At 36.0% G+C, this 20,090-nt stretch overlaps 1 protein-coding gene across 1 annotated transcript in view; it reads right to left on the bottom strand.

Moving 5' to 3' along the window:
• LOC148954123 (patj homolog) overlaps positions 1-3,275 on the bottom strand; it is a 44,699-nt gene extending 41,424 nt beyond the window's left edge. Inside the window, exon 1 of the mRNA XM_089085939.1 lies at positions 3,177-3,275. The gene's annotated coding sequence lies outside the window, so the exon portion shown is untranslated. The remainder of the gene's footprint in view (positions 1-3,176) is intronic.
• Positions 3,276-20,090: the final 16,815 nt, after the last annotated feature.

Raw genomic sequence — 20,090 nt, 5'->3', positions numbered from 1 at the left:
CAAAGGGTAAGAGATATGGGCTAGTATGAATCAACCAGTTTGGGGTCTTGTCCTGTCATGAGAAGTGGGATCACTTATTCCATTCAGATGGTATTGATGACTCTATGACAGACCTATTGAATAACTCTGTCAGTAGCTCAACAAATATATCTGGCAAATTTTTCAACATCAAATTGTGAATTCCATCAGGGCCAGTTGCACCAGGCTGGAGCTTTGAAATGGTGTCTTTAACTTCCTGAAAGCTGAAATGAGAAAAGGGAACAGTACCGTTTTTGAGACTGATTTGATGGTGTGTGAACTGTAATGGTGTATCTACTTTCAGATACTTTTCTAAGAAGAGATTAAGTTTCCCATTGGTTGAAAATTCTGTAGTCCTTCCCATCTGTATTTCTGCAGGGATGGGGGTATTGTGGCCAAATTTGTCTTCAATGAGCCTTCTCCATCCATCTTGTGTCTCAGTCTTTAGTTTCTTTTTGAATTCTGCTGTCCTTTGCTTGAAAGCTATTTTATTCTCAATTGAGAGGTATCTAGAGAAGTTATTTTTTGCTTTTTTATTATCTATGTAGGCTTTCTGGCATTTATTTTTCCATACAGGAGTGGAATTTTTTATCTTGGAATGAGGTTGTTTGTAAAAAAATATTATTTCTGAAGAAGCTATGATAGCTGAAGTAATCTTATTAGATAATGATTCCACTGACTTGTCACTTGTCTTAATTTCTGAAGCCTTTTGGTCTAAGTTGTATTTCCAGGAGTTCCAGAGTTTGTCTTGGAATTTACAGAATTTTACTGGTTGGTACCTTGACCTTACTGGGATGATCTCTAGTGTTAAAGATAGAACCTCGTGGTCAGAAGTCAAATGTTTCTGAATTTCTACACTATTTATAATATCTGATGAAGTGAAAGTGAGGTCAATGGTTGAGTACTTTACTGTCAGAGGGTTCAGCCATGTATTTAAGTCTTTGGGGGTGACAAGGGACAACTTATTTATGGGTTCCAGTATGTAATTGGTTAGGCGATAAATAAAAGTTCAAATAGGGATAACATCCTTTTAATAGACAGTGATAATAGAAATTCACAAAAATACCAGATATTTCGGTCACATATACAGTGACCGTCATCAGTAGTAAAACTAAAATAAAACTGGTGGAAACTAAAATTATCTACGTAATTGGTTAGAGGGGTTGCAATTGGATCTTCTGGAGATACAGTATCCCACATTCTGTGGTGCAGGTTAAAGTCAACACTAATTATTTTCACAGGGCCATATGCATTCACAATCAGTTTGAATTGATTCAGGGAGAATTTATTCGTCTTTGGGGCATAACAGTTAGCACTACTAATCCACTTATTGCTTCCCAGTTGTTTTATGTCAATTATACCTATCTGCATTTCCCCTTGTGGACTGGGGGCATGTATTCTAAAAGTTAGGTCATTTTTCACAAGTGACAGTAGGCCACCACCGATTTTGTGGACTCTGTCCCAAAAGGCAATATTGTACCCCTTGAAATCATGGACAGTAAACTCCTGTTTTAAGAAAGTTTCTTGAAGTAGGAAAATATCAGGACCATGCCTGACTAAAATATTTTGGAGTTCTTTTCTTTTGGCTTGGTTGAATCCCCAGATATTTAGTTGGAACACTGAAAGGGAGCTAGTCATTTGTGGGTGAGGGGGCTAACCTGGGTCTCTGTAGCTTATTACCACTACCTTCTGGGCTAGGTATAGCCTCCTTTCCTTTTCATTTCCTTTCAGGAGCCCTTGGGCTGCTGGTTTGGGGTGGGTTGTTACTGGTTGTAGGGCTTGGTTCAACTCAGTTTAGGTTTTCAGCAATGTTGAACAGACTAAGGGCTGCATTTTGAAGACTAGCTGCCAGTATCTGAGAGATTAGTTTGCAAAGTGATGTTATTGTCTCAACCAGATCAGAGGTCTGCTTTGTAACACCTTCAAACATGGTCATATATTTCTTGTTGAGGTCCTCAACTGGATGGTGGTTATGTGTCAAAGGAGGGAAAGAGTCTTTATGGGCCATAGGGATGTGTTTGGTTTGTGTTGGAAGTCCCTTCTTCAGGACCTCAGCAGCAGTCCTCATGGGGACATTATTAGTGAAGGAATAGGTTACAATTGCTTTGTTCTCCATGAATACTGGGCATTCTCTAGCATTAGAAGCATGGTTACCACTACAGTTAGGGCACTTGAGTACCTGATCTTCCTTAATTGTTTTAAATTGGGGGCATTCATTATGAGTGTGTTGTCTACTACACAGTAGGCATCTTCTGCCTCTGCAGCAATTTGAAGCCATGTGGCCAAAACCTTGGTAATTGAAGCACTGTACTGCCTAGGGGATAAACTGCTTTACTGTATACCTTGCACCCCAAACAGAGATTTTCAGAGGGAACTGAACATCCCAATTGAAGGTGCAAACCAGGGGGATAACTGAAGGGCTTGGGTTTTTTAATGCCAATGCCACATGTTCTATTCTATTGTCAACTTGAGCCTCCTTGACAAAGTCATCCAGATGGGTGACCTCCTCAGATAGGATGAATACAATTCCTTTTCTATTTCTGATTAAAGCAGGTTTGGAGCTAGGACCAAGCACAAACTTTACTTTACAGCCATTTACTGCTATATCTGAAATTGAAAGTATAGCAGTAGCTCCTGATTGGTTTGCAGCTATTATTATAATGGAACCATCTGGTCCAAGTGGCAATGACTGTTCTACTACCTAATGTCAACAACCTACTGGACTCATTTGGACCTTCAACACCTAAAGCCAAAATCATAACACTAGAGTTACCCTATTTGGGTCAGGGGTGACAGGACTACTAATTGTCCTGTCAGTCATCTAAAAAAAAAAAACCTATAAAACAACAAGATAAAATCACAAGAGAAATAAAATATCAAATACATAAAACAAAGAGGCCACAGGCAGAGGGGGAGAGCCCTCGGTAAATAATAAGTTAAGCAAGCAAAATAAATCAAAAGCAGGCACTGCACTGAATTTCAAAGCAGGGTAAAAATGGGTTCCTAAGCACTCTCAGCACTGTGGTAGTTGCATTATGCAGGAATCTGGGAAAATTTGCACAAAGCACAATAGCCTAACAGTCAAAGCAAGCCAAAGGCAGAAAATGCACAACAAAACGAGTGTACAGTCGTCAACAAACCCTGTTTAATCAACAAACCGTGTCACTCTAGGGAATTCTTCTTCTTCTATTTCACAGCAGGCGGGCTTTTCAGTTGATACTATTTAGCCCTTTTCCTTTTGCTTCACTCTGTGGGCTACCGAGCTACTGGCTTGGTTGTCTCTTATTTATTAGATATTCTCAAATATCTTTCAGTAGATCTTTCGACTCAAGGAGTTCAAATATAAGATGATAGATATCGATTTCTGTGCTCGGTGTGCAGTAATAGTCGGCTAGGCTCTTGGCTGATAGTGAGATTTTGTGGTGCTTGAAGCACTTTGACAGTTTACAATGCAAGGTATGCTGTGCAGACGTCAGCATATTACATTCAAATAGGCAGTGGTCAATTGTTTCACTATTCATAATACAATACCTGCAAAGAGGGGACAAGGGAACTGAACCACTTGAATTAGGAAACTGATACGAGAATGCAAGAAAGTTTAGTCCATTTGTTCCAGAACGAATTCTATGATAAATTTTAGGAAAGTACTTATTGGGAAAAGGGGAAAGAGTAGGTTTTTCTCATTAAACATAATATCTGATAGTCTCCATCGGTAAATATCTCTAATGGGGATTGGTCTCCCACTTGGCTGGCCAATATTTATAGCATTTTTTGCTATTTCATCAACCTGATGATTACCACTTATATCGGAGTGGCTAGGAATATACTGAAGATAAGTTCTTATGCCACTTGAAGCAAGATTATCTATAATACTAAGACAATGATAAGTGTCAATATCCAGGTTATACTGAGGAGCTGAATACAGCAACTCAAGGCTTAATAAAGAGTCAGAATAAACTAAAATATTATTTGAATTAGCAATCAAGGGTTTATTTTCCATAAGGTGTTCTAATTAGACCCCGAAGCCACGCCGAAAAGTCGGCGGCACGCCGCCGAAAAAAACGGTGGCGCACCGCCGAGCTTGCATCAGCGCGCCGACGCCACCGCTGATTCTATCGGCGGCGGCGTCACTAATACGCCACCGTTTTTTTTTTGTTTTTTTCTCTCTTTTTTGGTTATCGATACCGACCTCCAGGCTTCAACCGTCATTCCGGCTAATCTGTTTCTTAAAAATAAATACTGTCATCTTGAGCTCGCCATGTATATCGGTTCGTAGGAAGGAGAAGAAGAAATTTTTCTTGAAACAAAATTCCACTTTAAAATTCTGTTCATTTTTCTTTTTTATTTTTCGGATGAAAAGAGGTAGGTAAAAGAGCATTAGGCAATTCAGGATGTTATCATAGGCAGCGCAATCGATCTGTCTAAGTAAAGAACAATGTTGGCACAAGGTATTATTTTTGTTTGTTTGTTTTTTTTTCCATACCAGGGCAATTCGTATCGAAGGAGTTGTCGTAGAAACTTCAAAAGGGCTCATTCGATTGGAAATTGGAATAGCTAGTGCCATTTTAATAGTCAAAAGTGATTGGAAGGCAGCTAACAACCTTTCCACGCCCACCGTTTCCCCAAACACATCCAATCAAAATTTAAAGATAGCCATTTTGTTCAGAGTAACTTATTTCCAAAGAGAAAATATATTTTTTGAGGAGGTTACTCCCCCACAACCCTTAGGGCAAGGGTTTTGTAGTTATGCCCTGGGGGTATATAAGAACGATGTTGGCACAATGTATTATTTTTTCCTTTAGACCAGGGTACTTCGTATCGAAGAAGTTGTCGTAGAAACTTCGAAAAGGGCTCATTCAATTAGAAATTAGAGTGGCTTGTGCCCTTTTTAGTAGTCGAAAATGATTGGAAGGCAACTAAAACCCCTTCCACGCCCACCATATCCCGAAACACATACAATCAAAATTTTGAGATAGCGATTTTGTTTAACATAGTTGAAAGTTCTGGAAATTAGGTCTTAGAGGATGACAACCACCCTCACATCCCTTAGGGTAAGGGTTGTAATTTATGCCCTGGGGGCATATGCGGTGTTTATAGAAAGCGTTGTCGTAGAAGCTCAAAAAGTGATTATTCGTTTGGAGATCAAAAAGCCTAGTGCCCTTTTTAATAATCGAAAGGGATTGGAAGGCTTGACATTTTTATAGTAGAGATCGATGTGGGTATAATATAACATTTTTTTGTTGTTGTTGCTTAGACCAGGGCATTTCGTATCGAAGGAGTTGTCGTAGGAACTTCGAAAAGGGCTCATTCGATTGAAAATAGAAAGGGATGATGTCCTTTTTAATAGTCGAAAGTGATTGGAGGGAAACTAATCCTCCTCCCATGCCCACCCTCTCATTTGCCTTTATGTTTAAAAAGTAAATATTGCCTTAAGATTAAATCAAAATGCACTTTATTTATGCTAATTCCCAATAAGGCATCTCAGCAGTATCCCAAGAACGAATGAGGGTATTATGTTCAAACTTTCAGGGCTTCTTCCGCTCTTAAAATTTGACCAAATCAAAATAGCGTAAGTGTATCCAAGCTATCAAAGAAAGTAAACAATATTTTTTGCGAATGCTATCAAGTTTTCCATTTTAGGTCAACTAGAGGAGGTATGAAACTTATTTAAACACTACTATATGTGTCCAGATTTTTAAAAGGGTCTGTGTTGTTAAATTTTGCTGAAAATTGTTTTCCAGCATACAAATAGCAGGCCAAACTATAAATTCTTAAGAAAACGAAAAGATTTAAAGTATTATTTTCTTTTTCCCTGAAAAGAATATGTCAATATAAAACGAACAGAAATTAATTGAAAAAACTGCCTCCAAAAAATAAGTTTTTTCAAAGAAAAGTATAGAACTCCATTAAGCAAAAAATGAGTAAAATTAAAATCAAATAATCTTCCAAGCGTGAAACTACCACAAATCAGCATCGATAAATAAATGAAACCCAAAACGAACAGAAATTACAATAAACAACCGAGTCAAACTCAAAACGAGCAGAAATTAACATAAGTTGGGCTCAAAACCCCTAAGCCCTCCCAAGGCCAGAATATAATTTGTAATTTAATGAAAAAAATACAAATGAATACGCATTGTCAGTTGAATATACATATACTGATATTTAGTAATCAAAATGTTAATACTATTTGACTTATTAAAGTTATAAAAGTAAAAACATTTATATTTTTTAAGTAAAGTGAAAATTATGTTCTGGCCTTGGGAAGGCACAGGGGTTTTCAGCCCAACTTATGTTAATTTCTGCTCGTTTTGAGTTTGAATCAGTTATTTATTGTTATTTTTGTTCGTTTTGGGTTTCATTTATTTATCAATCCTGATTTGCGGTAGTTTCCCGCTTGGTAGATTATCTAGAGCTAGTATAGAAATATATCTATAGAAATGAATTACTTTTCTTTTGTACAGTTAGCAGAGCACACTGAAGTTGAAGTAGTCTTAAACTTACACTTCAAACGTTATAACTTGACCACTTCTTTCAGAAAAGAATTTCGGAGGGTTATTCTGTGTTGATAAGAAAAGAGGGTAAAGGTGCAATTCAGTTCCTCCTGTAGTGTTAGGCGCAGGAGCCCTATGGTGAAGGTGCTGGTTTGTTCTCCCTTATTAAACAACTTATTCCGGTAGATACAAAGAAGAAGCCCATTTGCGGCATTCTGTGGGACCCCAAGGTCCAATACTAGTATCATCCCGCAAGTGGCAGTTTACGCTCGTCAAGTTCTGGCTCTACCGGCCACAAGTGCCCAGCTAAACGGCTTTTTATTATGACAGGACTGATAGTGACCGCAAAAAGATCAATGGCTCCCGGCAGAGTGAACAAACTCACTTTTGTTACATCAATTGTAACTGAAGTGATGTAACCGCTTATTTAAAATTATTGGTGTTGTTAAGCCATGGTATCTAATTTGTATACAGTATTTTTTCGATGTTGTTATTTGTTTTTTTTTCACTTGCTTTTCGTATGTATTTGATGAACAGGAGATGTTTGAACTTAAAAACTTTGAAAGTTATACACACAGTAGCCCAAATCATTAACAAGAAGGAAATGACTTAACATGAGATTTTAAAGAAACAATGAGATGTTAAACATAAACACAACGTAGGTTTCCCTGGGTCTAGTGGCTAAAAATGAGAATTCTACTTGGTCAGATCGACTTTGAACATGAACACTTTCCGCACAGCCCAACAAATTCCTGTTTTGTCATATTTTTCTTGTTGAACGAGGTTGAACGGTTGAACGGTTGAACGTGCTTGGTGAAGTGGAATTATTATTATTATTTTTAATCAGAAAAATCGGCGCGCCGTGGCACGTCGCCGGTCTAAAATCGGCGGCACGCTGCCAAAAAAATTTCGGCGAGCCTGGCGGCGCGCCATCGCCAATACTGAATCACAAATTCGCCGCCGTCATTTCGTCGTGGCGCGGCTTCGGGGACTTGTTCTAATGCCATGATTATGGCATTTAACTCTGCAGACATTATAGATACATTATTATACAATCTCTCACCCATTGCAATTTTCAGGTGAGGAAGGAAGGCACCACTTGCTACCTTCTCGTTAATTTTAGACCCATCAACAAATATTTACAAATGTTTTTTAGAAGTAATTGTATTAAGTTCAGCAAATTTTTTCTGGACAAAAGCAATGGGGGTTAAATCTTTAGTCCACTTTGAGAAATCAGTATTTATTATGGGGATTCAACCAATTCCATGGAAGGGATTGGGGGAAAGTGGGTGCAATAGACTTTGCGGGTACAGGGAACTTATTCTGAATATTGGCATACTCATCTGCAATGCCTCTATACATGGCTGGATTTTTTAACCAATTATGTAGGGTTTGTGAGCTAATTGATTCAATTTTTGTAAGATGTTTTATCAAGAGAAAGCTACGTCTCTCCCTTATTGTTGTTAATCCACTCTCCATAAGCAGAAACTTGGTGCTTGTGGGTTTCCTAAGACCAAATATGAGACGTATTATATCGTTTTGTATGGTTTCAATTTTTTGCATCTGGGTATTTGCAAATGCACCATAGACAATAAGCCCATAGTAAATATGGGGTCTTATATGTGATTTATAAAACTGGAGGAAAGTTTTCTCCTTACCACCCCAGTGTTTGGAAAGAAGTCTTTTTAGTATAATTGTTTTTCTATGGCATTTTTTTTATTGTGTTTGAAATGTGGAGGTGGAAATTAAGTTTTTGGTTAAGCATGAGACCTAGGTTATTAATGTGATTATCTTCTGGAATAGTTGTTCCATTTAGAGTTAGTTTTGCATTAACATGGTTTTGCTTTCGGTGAAATTTGATTATTTTTGACTTGGTAGGTGCAATGAGTAAATCTGAATGTTGAGAGAATTTGTCAAATTGGAAGTGACTTTTGCAGCTTTGACTGTGCAATCTCAAAGGTGTTGCCAGATGACCATAGTACCAGATCATCAGCATATTGTAGATTCGTGTGGGGGAGGTTCATGTCCCAGAGATATAGGGCAAAGAGGAGGCAGCTGAGGACTGCTCCCCAGGGAAGGCCTTTGGTTATTGTCTTTTGAGGTGAAGAGGCTGAACCTACACAAACAATGAAACTTCACAATTCTATGAAAGATTTTATAAGATATACTTGCTTGGGGGTAGTCCAAGGTTTGCAAGTTTAATTAAAAGGATTTGGTGGTTCAAATTCTCATATGCCCCCTCAAAATCTAGGAAAGCTGCAACTAGGACATTATTTTTTAAGAATGATTCATTTATTGCATTTGTTAAAAATATGAAAGCATCTGTTGAGGAATGGTGTTTCCTGAATAGAGTTTGAGTGTGAGGGATCATATTATTTTTTTTCAACAAACCAGAAGAGTCGGTAATAGATCATTTTATCCATTATTTTCCCCATCACAGGAGTAATCATTATGGGCCTATAAGACTCAGGGTTATTTTTGGGTTTTTTTTCTTTAGGATTGGTAGGAGAGACGAAAATTTCCAGATATTGGGGAACATAGATGAAGCCCAAGTATGATTATAGCAATTTAGAAGTTCCTTTTTGTATGAAGGGGTGAGATTCTTTATCCATGTAGGGTGTATATTGTCATAGCTGCCGCTAGTCTTGGTCCTAATATGATGTATTGCATTATTCATTTCCTGGATTGAAAATGGACTGGTTATATACTCAGATCCTGGGCAACGTTGGTAACTTGGGTTCATAGGAATTGGGTGCGTTTTGCTACAATTATTTGATGTTAGCTTATTAACAAAAAGAGTGGCCAATAGCTTAGCTTTTCCATTATCTTTGTCATAATGGGTATTGTTATGTATAAGCTCATACAGGAGTGGGTTGGGGGAAGTCTTTTTCCCACAGATGTGGCTTATGGCTTTATGTATAATTGGCTCATGTGTTTTTCTGGAGAGATTATTTGCAAAATTATTCAAGTAGTTATATTTAGCATTTATAATGGTCCGTTTTAGATTAGATTCTGCTTGTAATTTTTTTAAATATGTAGTAGGTGATGGTTTTTTAAGAATGTTCTCCTAGCTGCCTTTTATGTTTTCCATTTATTTTGGCACTCATTTGTCCACCATGCTTTGGGAATATGTTTATGGAAGGTTTTCCTGGTTGTTGTTCTGGGGATAGCATGATTAGCTATATTTATTAGTAAAGATGCCAAAGCTTCAGCATGTGTGTCAGCTGTTGCTTTTGAAATGCATGAATTTTGGGCGAAACTCGTAATTTCATCATTTAGCTTATTTTGGAACATAGGCCAATTTGCTTTAGTGTTGATATATTTGGAGGTATGTGATAGGGTTTCAGCAGGTTTGTTTAGGGAGCAAACTATGGCAAAGTGATCAGTGTATAGACTATCAATTTTATTTAGATAAATTTTATTTAAAATATTTAAAGACACAGTTTGTAGGTCAGTTGTAGAGAAACTGCCACTTTTGGGGTTGAAATATGTATTCAGGTTTGGATGGATAGCAACAGCTAATTCATTACTGTTTGAAATCATACGCTCAATGAACTTACCAGATTTATTTGCTGGTTTATTCCCCCACAAAAGGCTGTGGGCATTAAAGTCTCCACAAATAATGACATTTTTCAACATATTAGAATTATTTATATAGCTGAAGAAATCCATGGCATCTGTAGTTTGGCCATTAGGGTTATAAAAGCTTAATATGTAAGTTTTTGTTATTATTCAGCCAAACACTGATACCAATTGCATCAACATCATTTACAAAATCTGGAAAGTTGATGCCACACAATTTTATATTATTTTTAACTATTAAAGCTACTCCACCTCCTTTTCTCTCTGATGATCTATTCTTTCTGAGGATAATGTATCCCAGAGACTTAATTTGTTGATTTTGGGTGAAATGAGTTTCCTGGAGGCAAGTAATGCTGATGGAATTATTATTCATAAAAGATATTAGTTCATTTAACTTATTTTCTGTAAGTGATCTTACGTTCCACTGGAGCATTGATATGTGTTCTGTTGTTGATTTATTTTTCATAGGACTGTGTATCAATGTTCAGCTTTGTCAATAGTAAAGCAAGATCTTTTTTTGCTTGATCTTGATCTTGATCTTTTTTTCTGTTGTTGTTGTATATTCATGGCCTGAACTGCATTGCAGTTTAGAATGAATAAGCATATATTTGGGGTTTGCATGTTTGGTTGTGCAAATAATTTGTCAGTTAAGGTTTTAATTCCTGGTAGTGTTTCTGGTTTGTTTCTTGTTTGGAGGGGGTGCCAGGCCGACCTCATCTCACTAGGCAAGGAGGTTTGTTGGCTTGGTGATTCTTTCTGATAGAGATGTGAGCTAGGGGGCTTAAAGGATGGTGTTTTTTAAGGAGTATTTGATGCATTGGGAGTGTTTGACTTGGGAGTTCTATTTGATTTCAATATAGGTTTTATTTGGTGTGATTGGGCAGAATTTGCTTCCATAGCTGCAAAAGGGTATGGAATAGCCTTCTCTGCTAATATTTGGAGTGTTAGTGCTCTTTTCTTATATGCAGGGCATTGTGATTTGTTGGTGGATTCATGTGGGCCTTTACAATTGATACATGTAGGCTGAGTGTTGTTGCAAGTTGCCAACTCTTTAGGATGGGAGCCTTTACAATTACTATAGGCTATGAGAATTTCATTGCATTTATTTGTTGTATGTCCCAGTTTCAGACACTTCTGATACTGGATAGGCTTTGGCTTGTATTCCTTGTGCGGTTTGATTTGCCCACATAGGAATAATTTTTCTGGGATATTAATTTTTTCCTTCAGCGTAAATAAGAAAGATCTACTTGTTTTTAATCCATTAGAGTTGGGTTTACCCAGTTGAGTGACATCTTCTACAGGGATTGTGTTACCAGCCCTATCTGAGAGCCCTTCTTTTAACTCCTGAATTGGTATTTCTAGGGGAACATTATATACTACTATTTTTGTTGGGGATTGTGTTGGGTTCCGTTTAGATGAATTAATTGGGGTATTCAGAAGAGATTTGAGACTAAGTATTATATCTGCTGATTCCTGATCTTAGACAGCTATTAGCAAAGATCCCTCACGGTGAATGTTAAGAGAAAACATTTATTTTAACATTTTGAAAACTGCAACCCTTATTGTAGTAATCTTTGTTATTTCAAAGGGGGTATTGGGAGTAATTTTGAGGTAAATGCCTAAGTTTTGGGAAGGAGAAACTTGGACAGGGGGAGGGGAAATACTTTTGATTGGGGACGTTTTTTTTACTGTTTTATCTCCTAGAAACGACCTCTTGAAATCCATTATCATCTATGGTGACATTAGCTCCAACACTGATCATTGTCCTATTCTCAGAATTTGAGCTTTCATGTGAGCTTTGTGATAGAGAGCTTGCCCAGCCAAGGTGGGGTAAAAACGGATCAATTTCATTAGTATTTAGGGTGGGATCCGGAGGGACTTTTTTGCAGGGGGAGTTCTTTGATTTGCCTATTGAAATAAGCTTTAAGCTAAACAGGAAAAGATAGTAAAATGATACAAGACCGTCTGCACTCTACTGTGGGGAAAACTTCACCATCCACAAAAGAAAACACCACGGTTTGGCCCTGAGGAGGATTTTGAGCACGATTGGTTCGGTACAACTACTGATAAATCGAGAAACTAATTCACAATAATTTTTTTTTTAATTTCTTAAAATGTTTCCGAAAAAGTGATATATTTGTTCTATTGCAATTTTAATTCGTCTTTTCTTCCAACTCAAATTTTCGGAAGTGGATGAAAGCGGGGCTCCCACGGCGTCAATAAAGTTAATAAAGTATTCTGCAAAGTTACATATCGTAAAGTTTGTCACGCTCACGCATGAATTTCACCTTCCTGACTTTATAGAAATTTTTTGAAGCAATCAATTTGAATTATTCACAAGTTCATTCTTGAATATATCTGACATTATTTTTTGATAACTTTTTCAATTTAATAAGTTAGTCTTAAGTTAGATGTTGTTTTTACTTTAAAATTTACTAAAGAAGGCTCTGCTTCCGTGTTCCACAGATTAGAGAAAAAAGTTCAAGACTGGCTATCTAATTAGTTTCTTTTAGCTGAATTGAAATTTTCCACAAGTCTTTTCCTATTGGCTAAACTTTCCGGACCTTATTGAAAAAGTTAAATAAAGTTTAACTTCTTTCTGACAGCCATAAAGTCAATAAAGTTACAAGAGGAAAATGGTTTATTAACTTTATGGACAACTTTATTAACTTTATTGACGCCGTGGGAGCCCCGCTGAAGTCGCGTGCATTTATAGTCTGTTTCTTCAACATATCAAGTAGCGTTAGCGTCGCCGAGCTCAGTGCTGAGAAATTTCAGCTCAGCACATTATTGCAGGATTAAGAATTTTTTAACGTGAATTTCATCTACAAAATCGTTGATAAATATTTGCCCAAACTTCAAGGTCAAATAAGTATGGTTCCTTTTTTGATAGCCCCCCCCCAGCTCTTGGGAAAAGTGCCATAAGTTATGCTAGTTGCCTATTTTTCACATATAGGGCTTAAGCTTTAGCATGTAGGTGGTCCAAAGGGCGTGACTCAGGATAGTCCGGAATGACTGAGTATATTAATTTAGAACTTTTATTATATTAAATATATATATAAAAAAAAATTTAAACTCAAGTTAAGGAGCAACTTCAAATTTTAAACGACCAAAAATTATTACACTTATGAGAGGAATTGCCTCCTCCTCAACATCTTGCTCTCCCCATAAAAGTATTTACTTTAATGGGGAGTACCTTTAAAAAAGATTATTGTTGTTCTAATCAAACGACCCTTGCGCTTCAGAAATTGATATTGGAGAAATTGGACTGGTTTCAAATTTAGGCGTAAAGAGCGAGGCGAATAGGAGGGTGCAACCCCTGTCATATACATAACAATTTCTGATCATTGTAGATTTCAATGTAGCTCCTTACTTTGAGTTGAAAAAAACTTTTTTATTTAATTTCTGATTTTTTTTCAATAGTATTGTGAAATCCGACTGCACCCCCACGAAAAAATTCAACCCCCATCCCATTTCGACCGACCCGTATGAACATTTTATAGAGAATTTAATCAGGGGAGAAATTTACCCCGGACAAATACCCTTAACATCTCCACACGTAAAATTGAGCTGGCAAAGATAAAGTAAAACAAATAAAAATAATTTCATATAGGAATTCTGGCAGACTTCCCCTGTATAAGTTTCTGCTGAAAAGCTCACCCTCCGGAAACTTCTCTCCCCGTCGAAAATCCCACCAGCAGGAAATCTAAACCAGGCATAACTACCACCTACTTAAGAAAAAGCTGATTAGCCAGCTGTTGAAAGTTTTCCGGCTGGCCCTCCACCCCCTGTCCAAAAAAAGAGTGCTCAATTTATTTTGGATTAGAGTCTGGGAATCCAAAACCTCAAAACTAATGCCAATTTACCAATAGTATAGGAAACACCAGGTTTTGTCGCCTTCACCGCTTACCTCTTCCCGGAAATTTATTACTCTGAGTGCGCTAAATCTTCATCGGTCAAAAACAGGCTTTTTCCTTTGATGAGCTCAGACGTCAAGTTTCCTTCTAACCTTCCTCTAAGATGACACAAGTAGCCATGTGTGACCAACCCAAGGCAGCTTCAAACGCAACATTTCTATCTTCATTCAGAGATTTTATGACCCGGAGTATGCATAACGAGCATATCAGTTTTATAACTGATTGTATCGATGAAGATGTTTCCCTGCTGGTGGCTACCCAGCTGACCGACTCACAATGTCAAAGTAATTACCCAATTTACATTTTCATAAAAGCCCTGGAGGGGAAGTAGCTTCAGGGCTTGGTATTTATGATTTTATTGGAATGATAAAAAATAGACAGAAGTCAACACAATCTGTTACGGAGAAGCTTTGAGCGTGGTGACCATTATTGTAACTGCAGGAACTCCTAGCCGTCAGTTTGCTTTTTTAACTCCCGTTTCATGATCCAACACCTCATTGAGTATAAAAGGAACAATATCAAACATAGTTAGACAAACAAATTAAATTTTAAATCAAAAGAATAAGCTTATAGCACTATTTACTATGCATCTTAGCCGCCCAGTGAACAAAATTGCAAACCTCTTTGAATACGATTCCTTCATGAATCCAGAACAAACCTTGGAGCTTGGATTGATTGATAGCATACTAGGTTAACAAGTTACAATTACTGCAATTAACAAGCAGAATGAAAAGAAGAAGGAATTAGGTTTTCAAGTTAAATGAAGGATTTAAATTAAAAACTTACTTTTGTTTTAATTGCAAAAAAAATCAGATTAGACGAGTGCCAACTATCGACAGAGGATAAGAAAGTCATTTCAATAATTTAGTATAATAAGAATAATCTAATTTAATTAATGAAATGGAATTTAATTTCGTAAAACAATTTTAAAATTTAAAAAATATAATATAATAAATGGTTTAATAATTATTAAAACTCATATTTTAGTCAATTATTTAGTCAAGCATTTCTTAGTAAATATTGTAGTCGAAAAAGAAAAAAAATATTATCTCCTAGTTAGTTATTATGCTCCTTGTGGTCGGTGGACTCTCTTATGTGAATCTCCATAAAGTACAAATTTTTTCAAAAAGTGCTCTTTCAGAATGCTCATTCTGTTATTTAGGGACATCTAGAATAGCTAGAATATCTGTTGCTTTGTATTGTTTTATTTATTATTATATATCTTATGAAAAGCTTTGAGAATGGCGACCCTTATTTTAGCTGCGGGAACTCCCGGTCGTCGGTTTGCATTTTGTAATTCCTGTTTAATAATCCACCAACCTCATGGAGCATTACAGTGAATAACGTCAAACAAAGTCAGACGAGCAAATGAAATGTTAAATCAAAAGAATAAACTTGAAGCATTATTAGCTCTTAAACGCCCTGTGAACGGAATTGCGAACCTCTTTGAATGCATCACCTTCATGAATCCGGAGCAAGCCTTGGAATTTAGATTGATTGATGTCATACTAGATTAACAAGTTGCAATTACTGCATTTAACAAGATGAATGCAAAGAAGAAGGAATAAGTTTTTCAAGTTAAATTAAGAATTTAAAATCAGAATTGACTTATGTTTTTAGTATAAAAAAGAATTCAGGATTGGTGAGTGTCAACTATTGACAGAAGATAAACAAATCATTTCGATAATTCAGTAAATTCAAATTCATCTAATTTAACTTACAAAATGGAATTTAATTTTTAAAAAAAAGTTTAAAAATTTTAAACTTATAATAAATGGTTTAATAAATTAAAATACTAATGTTTTACTCAATTTTTTAATCAAGTCTTTCTTAGTAAATATTGTAGTCCAAAAACGAAAAAAATATAGTATCTCCTAGTTAATTATTACACTCCATGTGGTTGGTGGACTCTCTTGCGTGAATCTCCATCAAGTACAAACTTGTTCAAAAAGTGTTGTTTCGGAATGCTCATTCTCTTATTTAGGGACATCTAAAATAGCTAGAACACCTTTTTTTGTATTATTTTATATATTGTCTGATAGCTTATAAAAAGCTTTGAGCATGGCGACCCTTATTTTAGCTGCGGGAACTCTCGGCCGTTGGTTTGCATTTTGTAATTCCCGTTTAATGATCCACCAACCTCATCGAGCATTAAAGGGGACAGCGGCAAACATATTCAGACAAGCAAATGAAATGTTAAATCAAAAGAATAAACTTATTGCATTACTTTCTCACTATTTTTAAGTCCCAGTGAACGAAATTGCAAACCTCTTGGAGTACTAGCCTCTTTGACGAAACTCTTTAAGCACGTCACCTTTATGAATCTGGAGCAAGCCTTGGGATTCTAATCGATTGATGGTATACTAGACTAATAAGTAGCAATTACTGCAATTAACAAGTTGGATGCAAAGAAGAAGGAATTAATATTTTAAGTTAAATTAAGAATTTAAGTTCAAAATTGACTTATGTTTTTGATTGTTAAAAAGAATATATTCAGAATAGACGAGTGTCAGCCATCAACAGAAAATACAAAAATCATTTCAATAATTTAGTAAATTAAAAATGATCCAATTTAATATAAAAAATGGAATTTGATTTTTAAAAACAGTTTTCAATATTAAAACATATAATAATGGTTTAATAAATTGTAAGAGAATATCTTAGTTAATTGTTTAGTCAAGTCTTCCTCAGTAAATGTTGTAGTCAAAAAGGGAAAAATATAACATCTCCTGGTTAGCTATTATACTCCATGTGGCTGGTGGACATTCTTACGTGAATTTCCACAAAGTACAAAGTTTTTCAAAAATTGCTCAATCGGAACGCTCATTCTCTTATTTAGGACGTCTAGAATAGCTAGAATAGATGTTTTTTGAATTATTTTATACATTGTTAAAAATATTCTTCCTTATTGGTTAAAGCTACCTCGCTATGAATATCTGCCAAGCGTATTTGTCTTAAAAAAATCGCTTTTTTTAGAAACTAGTCTTTTTCATTTGAATTGGAATGTTTTTTTAGTTTTTTTTTTCAATCTGTTCTTATTTTAGTTTCATTTGTAGTTTTTGCTGTACTTGTAGAGAGGATATGCTCGGCTTTTACCCTCTGCGTCACCAAACAAAAATTAAACATATATCAAAGATCCACTTAATTTAAATCAAAACATTTAAAAATCAAATCATCTTCTCTTCTAACCCATTCATGTGACTGCTTAAAGACAAGCACCCTATCAATACAAATAAAAACTACAGCCAATTGAAAATACTAGATGAGTACACAAAAACTCCCAACGCATTTAATATTTCAATCTCCTTATCTTTCCTAACGTGGGTAAAACCAAAAACAAGAAAGGTGGATGTCTTCAGGCCCAATGATTCAGTTTTTCTGATTAGAATATTTCTCTCACTTACAAACCAAAGACATTCTGAGAGAATGTGATCAACTGACTCATTAATATCCACGCACCTATAATAAGGGCATGACTTGCTACTGTACGATGATATAATGTTGACGAGACCTGGTCATAACATGCCCAGTTCTCAGACGGAATATAGTGTTTACAGTTTTTACATTTGGGGGGATAAGGTGATTTGGGATACATTACCCAGCAAATGACGAAACATATGTATTTGTAACGGCAATTTGGGTTTTATTAATTCTAAAAACATTTGCAGCAGAGGTTATTAACTTTGAGGATTCATTTACAGCGAGAGTGACCTTCTGAGTCATTGGGTGGTGAACAGCCTGTTTAACAATACTATCAGCAATTTCATTTTCCTCCATCATTATGTGAGAAGGAACCCAAATCATTTTCAGTTAAAGAGCCCGGGAAGACAAAATTTTTTGAATCTTTTTCAGTTGGTTAACAATGATTAGAATAATATTTCCTTGCGTCTTTTTGAGATCAGAAAGAACCCTTATAGAATAACAAAAGACAACGGAGGAACCTGATCTAGCTTCTAGCCCAGCATCCAGAGCTTTCAGGAGACCAAGGTATTCCGCATAGAAAATTGAGGTTCCATCTGAAACTCTAATCTCAATTGATGAACCATGCCATTCAGAAGAAATACCCATGGAATACCTTGTATCTTTGGAAACTTTTCCATTAGTAAAAATCTTTTTCGAATTAAAAAATTTTGCTATTTTAGCTAATGTAGTTGACGAAGGATTTGAGTGTTCATTTTAGTCTTAGGACAATCTATGCCAGGGATATTAGTGTCTATGACATTATCAATGCTATTGGTAGGATTGGAGGAGATCTGAGTCTTGCAAGACAAAATTAGATTTTCAGGAGCGCCAATACTATCCAGTAAGGAGCTCAACTTGACAATGGATGGACTACTATATGGCTTCCAATTTTCACATGAGAATGATAAATTTGCTGAAGACTCCGTGAAGACGGGGTGGTTATGATTATTGCTAGCTTTAATTAAGTAGTTAGAGGATAATTCCAAGAACCTTTCTTCTAAAGAAGGGATTTTCACCTCCTTGTACAGTGCAGCAGCGGAAGTATTTTAAGAGCACCGGTGATAAGTCTCAGTCCCTGATGTACTAATGATTCTTTTTTAGAAAGTAACTTTTTTGAAGCTGAGTAACTTTTTTGAAGCCATTCTATCTTATCATATATTATGGAAATGAGTAGTTATCAAAGCCCATATCTGCTGGCAATCCACTTTTGCCCTGCAACAACACACATAAAATTCAGCCGTTTTTCAAGTGCGTCAGTCAGATAATAATTATAAGCATTCCAATTTAACTTATTATGAAGCCAAACTCCAAGGAAATTTATATTCCTGTCACAATAAATGAACTGATTATATAGAGTCAAATTTATCGAAGGACAATCTTACCTATGGTCACTTTTTCTAGAGGAAACTATGCCAGTAGTTTTTGGGATAGAAAAAAAAACAGATTTTTTTTTATTAGGCCATATTGACAGTTTATCAATAACTACCTGATGCTTGGGCTTTCAAGTTTTAGGACAAGTGCCCTTGGTCCATATGGATAAGCTATCTGCGTACAAAACAAATTTTACTGAGGGTAAATCACTTAAAATAATATCATTAATCACCATGTGGAAAAGAAGAGGACTCAGAACTCCTCTTTGCGGAACACCTAATGAAACCAATTTGGCCGAGGAGCTTACTGATCCAATTCTAGTTTTAATAGATCTATTAAAAAGTGTTGATTTGTACCAATTCCAAAACTTTTTTCCAACATTAAATGTATGAGCCTACCTAAGGATTGCAAAGGGGTCCAAACTATCATAAGCTTTCTTTATGTAAGAAAAACAGCTGATAAAACTTGCTTTCTTGTAGAAGCTTTTTTAACATCATACTCAAGTTGACCTTTCATACCTTTCAATAAACCTGCTATTTCAACAATAATTTGATTATCAATAATGGTCACAAATCTCAGCTTAATCATTTTCTCAAAAAGTTTAGCAATTCACGAAATTAAGGCAATTGGGTGGTACGGTGAAGGATCAGAATAATCTTCTTTACCTTTATAAATTGGGACTAAAATTGAAGACTTCCAAGCTATAGGGATAGTACCAGACTCCCAACATTTATTAAACAGATATAGAAGAGGGACCAAGAAATATTATGGAAGAGCTCTAAGCATTTTGTTGTGAACCAAATCTTCACCAATTTCAGAGTCCTTATGAGTCTGTATTGTAGCTGTTAGCTCCTCCATATCAAAATATTTGTCTAGATTTGGGACAGACACTAGAATTACATGACCAGAGAGTTATTATATGAAAGATCATTTGAAGCTTGACCAGCAAAATGACTATTCAATGTCTCTGCCACCTCATGTGGCTGAAAATTAGATGAACGATCATTAGACTTAATCCCCCGAATAGACTGCTCTCCAAGGTGACATCCTGCAAATTTTCCAGAGCTATATTATTGAACGGCAGGTGTACCGACATTTGGTATCAACCTTTAGCGCTACCTATAAACTCGCAGAAAACTGGTGATCTGATCTCACGATACAGAAAATTACACATTAAATATTTTTTCAATTTTCAATGTTTTTTTTTCAATTTTAAAGGGCTGGGCACACGTAGCTGATTTCAGGA

Source organism: Artemia sp. Qi Xiang Cuo, chromosome 3, assembly GCF_049724085.1.
Source record: "Artemia sp. Qi Xiang Cuo chromosome 3, ASM4972408v1, whole genome shotgun sequence".
Taxonomy (NCBI): domain Eukaryota; kingdom Metazoa; phylum Arthropoda; class Branchiopoda; order Anostraca; family Artemiidae; genus Artemia; species Artemia sp. Qi Xiang Cuo.
This window is presented reverse-complemented; position numbering and strand designations above follow the sequence as displayed.